The 12,832-nt window shown below is 44.0% G+C and overlaps 1 protein-coding gene across 1 annotated transcript in view; it reads right to left on the bottom strand.

The window, feature by feature from the left end:
* Positions 1 to 12,832, bottom strand: part of CHRDL2 (chordin like 2) — a 632,837-nt gene that overhangs the window by 276,419 nt on the left and 343,586 nt on the right. The window lies entirely within an intron of this gene.

Here is a 12,832-nt window from a genome sequence, read left to right as displayed (position 1 = left end):
GATTGAGGAGTTATCTGCGTTTGTTTCTCCTGTATTGTTTTTTTGTGGCTGTTGTTTTTGTCCCTGTGGTGTCCCCAACGTCTGTTCTTTCTGCGTCTGCTCTTTGTTGATTTGGGTTCTGTGACTTTCCTTTTGTCCAGTCTTGGCGCTGTGGCCGTGGACGCAAGCTGTGCATTCGCTCCATCTGTAAAAAAGAAAATTCTTGCACTGGTGTTGGTGCTTTGCGCCTGGGGTTCCCACTCGCATTACTCTCTAGGTCCGACTCTATTTCCGAACTACATTCAGATTTGCTTTGTCCCACCGTTTTGTTAGTGGCTCCTGCCGTGTCTGAGAGTTGTTGGCGTCGTATATTTTCAAACTTCCTTGCGAATGTGTAAATTCTCCCATTTAAGTAATCAATCCTATCTCTCTGGAATTGTATTGCCTTTCTTTTTTTTATGCCATCCTCGTACTTTATTACTCGTGTTTGGATTTCCTTCATGCTTTTTTGAATCTCATCTTGATACTCACGTGATTCCAACTCCTTTATAATTTCAGTGATACGTTCTAGTAGTTTTTCCCTGTCACTCGCCGCATACTTTATAAAAATATTGAGCATGTTTTGGGAAGACTGGGCACTGTTATCCGCCCAGTCTTGAAGCATTGTGGGTCAGCATTATTATATGTTGGTGCCACGAGTATCCTCAGGCCTCTAGGCACGAGCCCCACATCCACATATCTCTTTAACGACTTGCATTCCCACCATTTAGAGACCTCGTTTTTGCGGAGTTTCTCTAGTTCATGGAGAAGTTTTTTAACATCCTTCAGCGTACTGTGTCTATATATATATATATATATATATATATATATATATATATATATATATATATACATGATAGAGCAAGCTTCGCATCGCGACTTGCTCGAGTCAAGAACCTCGCCTGTGTGTAATCAATTAATAGAATTTGTACGTCTTACTAATCTTTTATATTCATATTCGAACAAGGTAGAGGAAGCTTGCGTACGTGTATTTCTAATACAACTAATCCATGTCTCTAAAACATAGCCGCCGCTTGAAAAGTGCTTCTGCGCATGCGTCAGTCACACTCACGTGACCTGACGTATTTATATATTTTGGTGGGAAAGGGTGCGCATGCGTAATACACAGCTTTCGTGAATAACGTGGTAATGCTCTTGTGAGCGTGTATATGTTGCTAACATTTCAGTTGCATAGTATATTTTTATAATGATAAGTTTAAAGTACAAGCCCAATGATGTGTTTACATACATTTATTTCTATGTATTAATTTGTTTTCGCTTACTTTTCATGTATCCTCGACTCGGAGGGGTGCTGGGCTGGGGAGTCCATCTTGGAGGGTATTTCTGCGCAAACTCGCCAGAAGTTGCTATGGCATTGAATTCAGGCCAAAGAAGGTTGATGCCAGAGCCACCCTGGGAAAGGGACACCTCACCGAGCAAAAGCATCATGATTATGCTCAATTGTAACCAAAATGTATTCTCTTCATTGTATTCTGTGCGGCTTTCTCATGGGAACCCCAATCTTGCTAGGCGGTACCCAGAGATGTAAATTAGTCCTCCAAATAGTCTATTCTGATTGGTGTGTTACCCAAAGCCTACCTTAGGACCAATCCAAATTGAGGGATTCTGACACTTTGCAACATTGGGGGGTGGTACACCGTCCCAAAACAGTATAACTACCCTGGGTTCACCTAGGGAAGTCGTCCGACTTGTCTGGTTTAGCTGACCTGTCACTGACCCAACGCACTCAATAGGTGACTGAAGATACAGAGTACTGCGGAGCACTCTGTCCGAAATTGACCATAGACTAAGGTTTTACTAAACCTTAAAGTGCTGGCGGAGCACTTTGCTGGGAGTTCGCTGACCCAATCGGGGTCTTGATCGATAACTGCAGAGAGGGTGGAGCGCAGGCGTTGCTTCCGAACTGCGGGTGCTGGTCCTGTCCTGAGGGTCCTGTCCAAGAGGTCCTGTCCTGATTCCTAATCTGAGGGTTTCCTGTCCGGTCCTGGGTGTCCATTCTGCACCTGCTGTCCACTGAAGGGTATCCTTCCTTGAGGGTTTCCTGTCCTTAACTGACCCGTGGCCAGGGTTTGGTTTTCACACCAGTCTAGGTAAATATCACTCTGAATCTTGCACCTTTCTGAATTTCTGTCTTTTGCTTTAATAAAGACATACCTTTGCATATGTAAATTTTCCATGCTTTGCCGCAACCATTGAATCATAAAGTCAATTGCATTTATTTCATAGCGTGTTCCTATGTCACCCTATTTGTTAGAAATTATATTTTGCATTGCAGTTTGTCATTTCCTGATATGGTCTAGAACCTCCCTACTTAAACTGTCTAAAGAACTTTTGCCTTAAAGCATAGCGTGTCTCTCTTCATAGATTCTCCTATAGCTATATAAATGTCCCGAACTCCTGTCTTATTCCCTTGAAATAATTCTAGAATCCTAGTCCTAATCAAAGCCTTTCCCATCTTTAGTGATTCATCTTAAACGTTCTAATTCCTGGTCTTTCATTTAAGTGTGTCCTGATTCCATTAATCTACAAATGGTTGCTCTGACTTATTTGCTATTCAGCTATGTACTTTCTGTTATTCTGATTATCGATTGCTTAATTACTGTGAATTTGATGATTTCTGAATTTTACTAAATTAGATAAAGACTTTAAAACTTCCAGTTGTCCGTGGTCATTTTACAAAAGGTATTGAATATTATTTGTTGGGTTTGTATTTTGCTGCCTTTCCTTTTACAGCTAGCTCCCTGATCCATTGTGGTCATAGGTACCCGTGTCGGTGGATGGTAAGTCGGGTACGCTGAGGAATAACGAAGGGAACTCACAAATATCTGATAGCAGAGCATGAGGTCATCTGATCAATGTATACGGTGATTTGAAATATATGGGCTCGAAGCCAGAAGTGGTGAAATTATTGGTCGGGTGACCCGCGCGCTCTATCAGTATTTTCTGGTAAGCAGAGGATGGTTAGGGAATAGTTAAAGGTTAGGTAGGACTAGTTAAGCTAAGTCAAGTCGGTAGCTGCTAGTATATTGATGCTGCTATAAGAGCGGCCATTTCGAGGGACCTGATCACTCTCTTGAGAATGAGCGACTTTTGAAATTTATGAATTGTTTTAAAATTGTTATTCTTGTTCTTATATTGTTATATGTATTAATCCATGCGTATGTAAAACGTATTGTTAAGTGTTGTCAGAACTCCCCGGGGAATTGAATAGGCAAGTGGTGAATAGAATCCATTGCCTAGAGGTCGCAGGCTCAAGGAAAGTTAGGTGCAGGTTAAGTAGAAAACCAGAAGCACTAACTAGGGTTTTTTTCTGAATACATGTGTGAATAAATGTTAGTAACGAGGTTCATTGGCAAAATTCCAATAGTGGCGTAACCTAGCAAGGGTCACATCGGAAGAGTAGCAGGTTCATCGGAGCTTGAGTGAAAGCAAAAGGGTCCGCTGGGAAACCTTAGACTCGGATATATCCCGGAAAAGAGTGGATGGGTCTAGGGAAGTAACAGGTTCACTGATGCTAGAGTGAAGGGTAGGCGGAAGAGATCTACCCGCAGCGTGGGAAAAGTAAATGGAAGTAGTTTACTTGCAGTAAAAGAAATCTTTCCTGTCTAGACACTTGAGCACTGTGGCGAATGTGTATTCGTTGTAAAATAACCAAGCACTAGCACTTTAGAAAGAAAGAAAGTTTCCGTTACCTTGTGAAGGGAGGGAGTCAGTCGTGAAGCGTCTCTGACGTCACTCCGTGCCGCGCTGGGATTGGTAGATACAGCGGGCGGGTAGCGGGGCTGGAATTGTGAAGGAGGGGTGAGCGCCGAAGCGTGAGAACTGTCTCGCGAAAAGGCCGCGCACCCATTGGCCGAAAATATTTGAACGCGTGCACCCATTGGTCGCACGGAATTACAAGACGCATTCTGATTGGAGGTAATTTGTAAACAAAGTTAAGCGTAGAAATCGTATGTGGCACTCGTATTCTCCAGAGACTAGACCCGATCCAAGAAACCAAGGGTTTGAAAGGGATCAGTGAAAAGCTAATAGATACGATATTATGTACGGAAATAAGCGAAAAATGTCCCTTGTAAATAAGGTAAAGAATTACTTCAAAAAGGACAAGCCGATTAAAACTAGAGAGGGCATTGTTATTCCACCACCAAATACTCCCGCCTCTTTCATGATGTTTGACAGAGGGTACAATACGTGTGTGTGGTTAGAAAATTGGGTAAAATACACACAAGATGACGGAATAATGGCCTTTCCGTTAGAAGGTACCTTTAATGGTAGGATCTTGTTCAACTTAAGAACCCGAATGAATGAATTACATCCCAGACCGAGACTAACGCAGTATGAGGCATTAGAGGAATGGGAGATTGAGGCTTTCCAAAGAGAAAAGCCCCGAATGGACAAAGGGCTGACAAAGTATTACCCAAAACTGAGACAAGAATCCCGAGATAAAAAGATGAAACAATGGAGACAGAGCATGATTGTTGAGGGACTGTTTCCCATGATGCCAGCAGAAGATCCCCCTGGGGGGGGGAAAAAGAACAGAAAAGACTAAACATTGGGGGCCCCTGGGAGAGTCAGATGACGAATTGTTAGATGACATGTGCATGAGAAGTCCGCCTCCTTATAATGAGGGACACCGACCTTCGAGTGCAGGAGATATTCCCCGGAGACCCCTACAAAGGGAGGAGGTCAGGTCCGCAAGTGTAGGAGGGGATTATCTAGTTCCTCCTTATACTGAGAATCTGGGACCAATAGAAACCAGAAGTATTTACCCCAGGAGACCCGTGGATGGGGAAACAAGATATTCACGTGAAGGAGATTTTTCCCCCCGTCCCCCTTATGGAGGAGAGGTGAGGTCCGTGGGTTCAGGAATCCCGTTATTACAGCCCCAGAGTGAGGAAGATCCGAGAACTCTAGGCACAGGAAGTCTGTTTCAGAAACCTAATTATGGCGGAGGACCAAGTGAGACACATCCCACTGCCCCGAGTTATGCTCCCATTCTAACCCCACAGGTGTTATATGGAAACACTTTGGACAGGTTATTAGAAGAGAAAGAGCGAGAAGCGCTAGGAAATCAGAGAGCTGAGATAATACGGAAAATGTCACAGCTGAATGCAAGTCCTGAAGCCTTAACGATCCCAGTAACGATCGGACCGGTGGTTCCGTTGTACGGGGACCGTCAAGGAAGTCCAAACCCTCCCGTAATTACTCCTGTCATTGCACCGCCCAGACCAGAGCCCTTGATTGTAGATGACCAGACTAGTGAGTGCGAGTCGGAGGTCTCGCTACTAGATCTGCCCGTTAGAAACACAGGGAAAAGGATACAGAAGATACAGAATACCTTTAATGTGAGGGAAATCCAGATGGAATCGACCTCAGGTACTAGGAGTGTCACGATGGTGACTCCTGAAGAAATCGAAAGATGGAGTCGAGAATTTGAAAAACAAGCGTCTCCAACAAAGCCTTTAGATCTCTACAAGCTGAGAATAGAAATAGAGGAATTAATGGCAGGAAACGTAGGATTAGACAGATTAAATACCTACTCTGAAGACGAAATGCTGTTTATCTGCAAGAGTCTCACTCGAAATACTCGAGTGCTTCATGAAAAACTGATAGACACGGCTGCTAGCATGGGAATAGATATTTCAAAATCAAAACCGCTGCAGAAACCATATAGGGCAGATTTCTCAGACAAAGATTTGGAAAACTTAAATGTTTCAGGGAAGAAAGCACAGGTCAAAGAACTATTGACTGTATTGCAAAAATGGGGAGATGTGGAAAGGTGGAAAGCCAGATGGGCCAAGAAATAGGACGAGGCCAGGTCTAGGCAGGCAACTCCCGCATTTTTGCTAAAAGAAGCTGAAAAAACAGAACAGTTATGCCCTATGCGCGAAGTACCAGGTGGAAAGTATGTGCACGTTCCATGGTCCAGACAGGATATTGTGTCCTTTACTAACGACTTCCCGAAATTGCGCGAAAAGCCAGTTGACTGGTACAGGCAGGTGGAAAGGTTCGTAAAGGTGCAAAAATGCCTGTGGAAAGACCTGGATGGGTTTTTCGACATTGTGGTCCCGGTAGATCTGTGGACCGAGTGTAAAATAGCCATAGCTTGGCCTAGTGAAGAATACCCGAGAGATGGCAACACAGGGGAACCATCGAAAGAAGTGATGAAAAAATATGAACAAGTAGTTCAGCATTTAAAACTAAAAGTGCCGGCAAAGGAAACTGATTGGACCAAGATAGATAGAACAACACAGGAAAGAGACGAGACAGTGCACTCCTTTTATGAAAGGCTGTTGCAGGTGTTCAAAACATACAGCGGTATAGACAACATCGAGATGAAGGATATGACACATTTTATTTACAGGTTTGTAAATGGTTTAAGACCCGAAATTTGTCAGTGGATAAAAGATAACAAAATCTGTTGGCATACAAAAAAGATGGATGAGGTCCTGCGGTACGCAAAGTACTGCGAGGACGAGATGGCAGAAAAGAAAAAGGCTCTCAAGGAGAAGGTTATGTGGGCTCAAGTGAAGCTCGCAGAACAGCAGGAAAAACAATTGAGTAAAATGGCCAAAACTACTCAGAACCAAGGTCCTGGGGGTGGGGGAGGAGGAAAGCCCCGGCCCAAAATGAGCAGGGAGGAGGCTAAGAAGAAATTTCCCTGCCATCAGTGCGGAGAAATTGGACACTGGCGAGACGAGTGTCCCTATTTGCAGGATGATAACTCCCAAACACCTGATTTAACTCCACAGACGCAGAAAGAAAGACCAAGAAAGACACAACAACAGGTAAAAACGATTCAGTTGCCCCGAGCACCAAAGCAAGTATTTAAGGGAAAATCAACGCAGGGTGATGACGTAGAAGTCTGGGAAAGCAATGAGAACAGAAATACAGCAACTCCGCAGTATTTACTAAATGATACCTTCCTTTGTGATGACCAGTACTGACGGGGCCTGAGAGGGAAGGACGAAGAGTGCGTACTTGGCGCCTCCTTGCCGGTAGACCAGTCCGGACCATACATTGAAGGAAAGGTTGACGGAAATGATGTCACTTTTCTGTTGGACACTGGCGCTACCCGTTCTACTGTAAGAACAGTGGACGTTCCAAACCTACCCCTCTCGGGAGAAGCCATCCAAGTAGTGGGTGTATCTAATCAATTAATTAGTACTCCTGTTACCGAGCCCATGGAGATCTCAATTGGAAACTTTAAAGAAATGCATAGATTTGTTGTTTGTGACACCAGTCCAGTGAACCTACTGGGACGTGATTTGCTGTGCAAAATGAACTGTACCATCTTTTGCACACCAAAGGGTGTTGAAATTCAGACCCCAGATGAAGATGGCATTTATAAATTAATGTTAATCAGACCGGACTCAGAAATTAAACGAATGACTATGCAGGATTTGCCCAAAGAACTCCAAGAAACAGTGAAGCCAGAAGTATGGGACTTTACCGGAAAAGATGTAGGATTGATGAAAAATGTAGACCCCATACAGATAGCAATAAAGGACAATGCAGTATACCCTAATACTAAACCCTACAGAATGAATGCAGAAGTGAGAGCAGGGGTTGCCCTAGAAATACAGAAATTGCTAGAAGGAAACATCATACAGGAAGTAATGAGTAGCCCATGCAACTCACCGATTATGGGCATCAAAAAGCCTAGTGGCAAGTACAGAGTAGTGCAGGACCTAAGAAAGGTAAACAAGATAGTGATTCCTTGCTGCCCTATTGTCCCGAACCCGGCAGTGATTCTGTACCAGATCCCCTGGGATGCTGAGTGGTTCACTGTGATAGACCTATGTCATGCTTTCTTTTCCATTCCCTTGCATCCAGACAGCAAATTCCTTTTCTCATTTGCCTTCAACAGTCACGTGTATGTCTGGAACAGGGTCCCCCAGGGGTACACAGAGAGCCCCTCTATCTTTAATCAGATCTTGAAAAAATGCTTGGAAACTTTGGTCTTACCTGGAAATTCTGTTTTGGTGCAATACATTGACGACCTCTTGGTGGCGTCCAAAAGTCATAGGGACTGTGTGATTGACACCATTGCCCTACTGAATCACCTGAGTGAAAAGGGACATAAAGTGGCCCCTGAAAAATTACAGTTCTGTGCAAAATCAGTGAAATATCTAGGGCACCAGATAGAGAAAGGCATCAGGAAAGTAACGTCAGAAAGAGTGAGAATAATTCAAAAGATGCAGTTACCCCGTACTCAGAAAGAAATCAGAATGTTCCTTGGAGTGATAGGATACTGCAGGCAATGGATTGTGGGATTTGCAGTCCTAGCTAGGCCTTTGATACAAATGACCAAGAGAGGAACGCCGGATATCGTAGAATGGGATGATGAAAGCTTAACAGCCTTCACAAAATTGCGAGATTGTCTGTGTACAGCCCCTGCGTTGGGAATGCCAGACTATTCCAAGGATTTTGCCCTGTTCTGTGACACTCGCGATAATTGCGCGTTGGCAGTTCTAACCCAAGAACATGGCACAACCAGAAGGCCTGTGGCATATTTCTCTGCCACCCTGGATCCAGTGGCTGCTGGATTACCAGGATGTCTAAAAGCAGTAGCTGCTACTTGCACAAGTTTAGAGCAGAGTGAATCCATTGTCATGGGACATCCTGTAACTGTGTATGTTCCACATGGAGTGGTAATTTTGTTAACAAGAACCAAAACTCAGTATCTCACCCCTAGTCGGCTGACTAAATACGAGAGGATTCTCGTGGGTGCTGCAAATATAACAATTGTCAGGTGCAACATTCTGAACCCCGCCACTCTGCTTCCCGATTGAATGGATATGGAAAATGGGGAGGAAGAGGAGCACAACTGCATTGATTTAACAGAGTTTTGCACAAAGCCACGCCCAGACATTAAAGAAACACCTTTGCCTAAACATGACATGGAATTGTTTGTGGATGGTTCATGCCTAAGACATGAACAAGGAGGCCTGAGTGCTGCCTATGCGGTAGTCTCCTTAACGAAAATTGTAGAAGCAGGTTATTTATTTGAAGTAAAGTCTGCACAAGTAGCCGAATTGATCGCTATGATAAAGGCTTGCAAATTGGGGAAAAATGTACGCCTAACGGTGTATACTGACAGTCAGTACTGTTTTGGGGTTGTGCATGACTTTGGCCAATTATGGCTACAAAGGGAGTTCCTGACTTCATCAGGTACCCCTATTCGAAATGGAAAAGTTGTTCAAGACCTTTTAGAGGCAATCCAGTTACCAAAGGAACTGGCAGTGGTCAAGTGTGTTGCCCATAAAAAGTACTTTGACCCTGTAACATTGGGAAATGATTTCGCGGATCGAGTGGCAAAATTATGTGCCAGGGATCGATATATCATAAATCCAAAACGGGGGGGGACTGGAACCAGCTGCCAACTTCGAGTGTTTGAAGAAGTGCCTACATGGGATGAAGTGAGAGAATGGCAGCAGGCGGCACCCTGGCAAGAGAGAGAGAAGTGGAAGGAAGACGGGTGTAGACCAAGACGTGAGGATGGTGTCATCTTGGGCCCAAATGGTATGCCTGTGTTACCCAGACACTTGCTTGGCACAATGGCGAGATTGCTACATGAGGGATCACACATTGGTAGGGACGCCATGATTCTGGTATTCCAACAGACTTGGTATAGTAAAAAGTTCAGGAAGGTAGCAGAGTCCCTCTGCCAGAGGTGCCTGTCATGTCAAAAGATGAACCCAGGCAAGAGAACAATGGTGGAACTAGGGAAAATTGGGAGGTCAGCGGGTCCCTTTGTGAGAATACAAGTTGATTTCATCACCATGCCACGTTGTGAAGGGAAGCGTTATGTCCTTGTCATTGTCTGCCTATTTTCAAAGTGGGTGGAAGATTACCCTACTCCCCAAAGTGACGCACTGACAGTAGCCAAGTGTTTACTGAAAGAACTGATACCTAGATTCGGGGTTCCAGTCACTATTGAATCAGATAAAGGCCGACATTTTCAGAATGAGGTAATCGACCAACTCTGTAAGGCATTTGGGATCTCGCAAAAACTCCACTGTGCATATCGACCAGAGGCATCTGGAGTAGTGGAACAAATAAACGGGACTATCAAAACAAGACTAGCGAAATTGTGTGATTCATCTGGCATGACCTGGGTAAAGGCCCTGCCTCTGGTTCTGATGGGACTCCGAAGTATTCCAGACCGAAAGACAGGCCTGAGCCCTCATGAAATCTTGATGGGAAGAGTGATGAGACAAGCATGGGTACCAGGAAGCAAACTGTTGAGTATTACTGATGATTTGGTGCTTGAATACTGCAAGAGATTAGGTGACCAAGTACGTTATATCTCTCGCCAGATCGGAGAAGACGCCGTCGCCAATCCAACGACTCCTCTCCACAAACTGGTTCCCGGAGACTGGGTCAAAATAAAGAAGAATACTCGGTCGAGCTGCCTGGAACCGAGGTGGGGAGAGAAGCGCCAAGTGATCCTGGTAACGACCACAGCAGTGAAGTGTGCAGGTGTTCCCCATTGGATCCACGCCAGCCACACCCAGAAGGTACAACCCGACAAAGAGCCTGGAGAAGAAGACGGTCCAGCAGAAGGGCCTGCAGAAGCAAGACCAGAAGTAACTGACGACGTACAGCCCAGTACCAGTCAAGCTGAGGGGTCCGCAGACGTTGGTCCAGGAGTAGTTGATGACGAGCTACCAAGAGTCCAGCCTGCTGAAGAGTTCCCAAAAGTTGGTCCAGAAGTAGCTGATGACGAGCTGACAAGCATATGGCCAGATGAGTGGATACCATTGATTGACCTTACCGAAGACCCCATCCGAACAAGCGAACAAATTTTGAAAGGTAGAGAGTGGAATAGAGAGGAAAAGCAAGGCACAGGCGAAGAACCTCAGGGTATTGAGATTCACATCAAAACTGAGGAAGGAGAAGGTCAGACAGGGACAGGACAAGTGATCGATACTCCTCCACTGACTCCTGATATCGAAAAGGGACAGATTAGACCTAGTAAAGAGATTCAAGCGGAAGAAAATCAAGAGAACGAAGTGCTCGAACAGGATCAGACAGGATTAGGAGAAAGTGTTCAGGAAACAGAAACAGAGACATTTGAAAAGCAAAAACAAAATTCTCCTGAACAAGGCCAGATTAGTAACCAGGCAAAAGAAATAGATGCAAGACCTGGAACTAGTGAGATAGGAAGGGAAGAAGAAGCAGAATTGCCACAAACTAATGAAAATAAAAGGGCAAGAGAAGAGAACGAAGTCTCAGTGCCAACTAAAAGACTTAAGAAAAGAAAGCACATTGAGCCTGGATACATAAAGAAATTGAGACTGAGAATAAAAACGGTGGAAGAAAAACGTGCAGAAGAAAGGAGAAGTGCTCGCATAGCAGAACAACCAGAAGACACTTCCAAAAGAAGGAGTGATCGAATAAAAAGACAAAACAAAAAGTACAAGTCTCCTGAATGGACGCTCGTTTTGGAGGAATTTGAAGACCTTGATATAACTGACGAGAGCGACGGAGAACCGGTCGCTGAGTACTCTGCCGAAGAAGAAGACGAGCCACCGTGAATTTGCACAAAGTAAGCTACTGGTGTAAAGACACAAAGAGGGGTTGAGAAACTTCTTCTGAGCCAAAATGTCTGATTCAAACGTGAATGGTAGACCTAGTTGCAGTCGTTGCAAAACATGCTGCAAGGTATGTGTATGTAGTATAGTTATAGTGATATTAATTTGGATAGGACTAACAGTTTTCATTCCTTTTGCGGTAAGCAAAAATACTAATATTGACCCTACTGAGATTGTAAATACTGAGACTGAAGAACTAACAACACAAAGTGTAGCAAAACATGAGAGAGCACTCAGACAAACAAAACAAGACCTAGAAGCATCAGATGAGGGAGGACTACATTATCATGGAATTAAAAATAAGACACATTTAAATGTTTTCGCAAACTTGTTAATACACTATGTAGAGACTATGGAAATTGAAGATTGCTATGTCTGCATGAAGCTACCTACCTCTGTGGCTGAAGGCGTGACATACCATCACCTGCCCCTAACATATGGAATTTCCTGTAGCATTTTAGCAAGCTTATTTTACAAAAGAGGACCGTTACAGTACTATTACTCTAACAATGACGTGATCTTTTCTGAACTCCCTATACGTGGGAACTTGAATCCTGTACATACTAAAAGTGACGTTACTCGCTATATGGGCGAATACTTCCTGACTATAGGTAATATAGACATAGGTGACGCACACAGAGATAACTTGACCTGTTCTTTGCGTGAGCAGGAAAAGATGTTCCTGAACATGGCAGAGAAGAGGAGAATAAAAATAAAAAGAAAGGCAGATGATGAAAAACAGAAAACGCCAAAATGGGCTGAGAACATGGAAGGCACCTCAAATGGTGGGGCGGGTCCTGCTCTGTTGCTGGATTTTGAAAAGAAAGGAAAGCTATGTCTTCACCGCGAGAAGACTAGCTACTATAATAACATTTTCATTGGTTCCAGTGAATGTGAACATAATTACAAGGTAATTGGAGGATGGGGTTTCAAAAATGGGTCAGAGCCTGTGTTTCCTGGAATTTATTATATATGTGGGGACAAGGCTTATTTTAAATTGCCGGATCACTGGTATGGAAGCTGCTACTTTGGCATTGTCTTCCCGAAAATATACCATGTGAACAAAGTTGCTGGAAGCAGTGAAAATACTAATGGCTTAGTGCGTAGTAAAAGAGAAAGCGTAGGTGAAATAATGGGTAATATTTTCAGTGCACTGATACCTGGAGTGGGAGTGGTTCTGAACACTCACAGAA

The sequence above is a fragment of the Lissotriton helveticus genome, chromosome 8, assembly GCF_964261635.1.
Source record: "Lissotriton helveticus chromosome 8, aLisHel1.1, whole genome shotgun sequence".
NCBI classification, from domain to species: Eukaryota; Metazoa; Chordata; class Amphibia; order Caudata; family Salamandridae; genus Lissotriton; species Lissotriton helveticus.
Note: the sequence above shows the minus strand (reverse complement) of the source record. Positions and strands in the feature narration are given on the sequence as shown.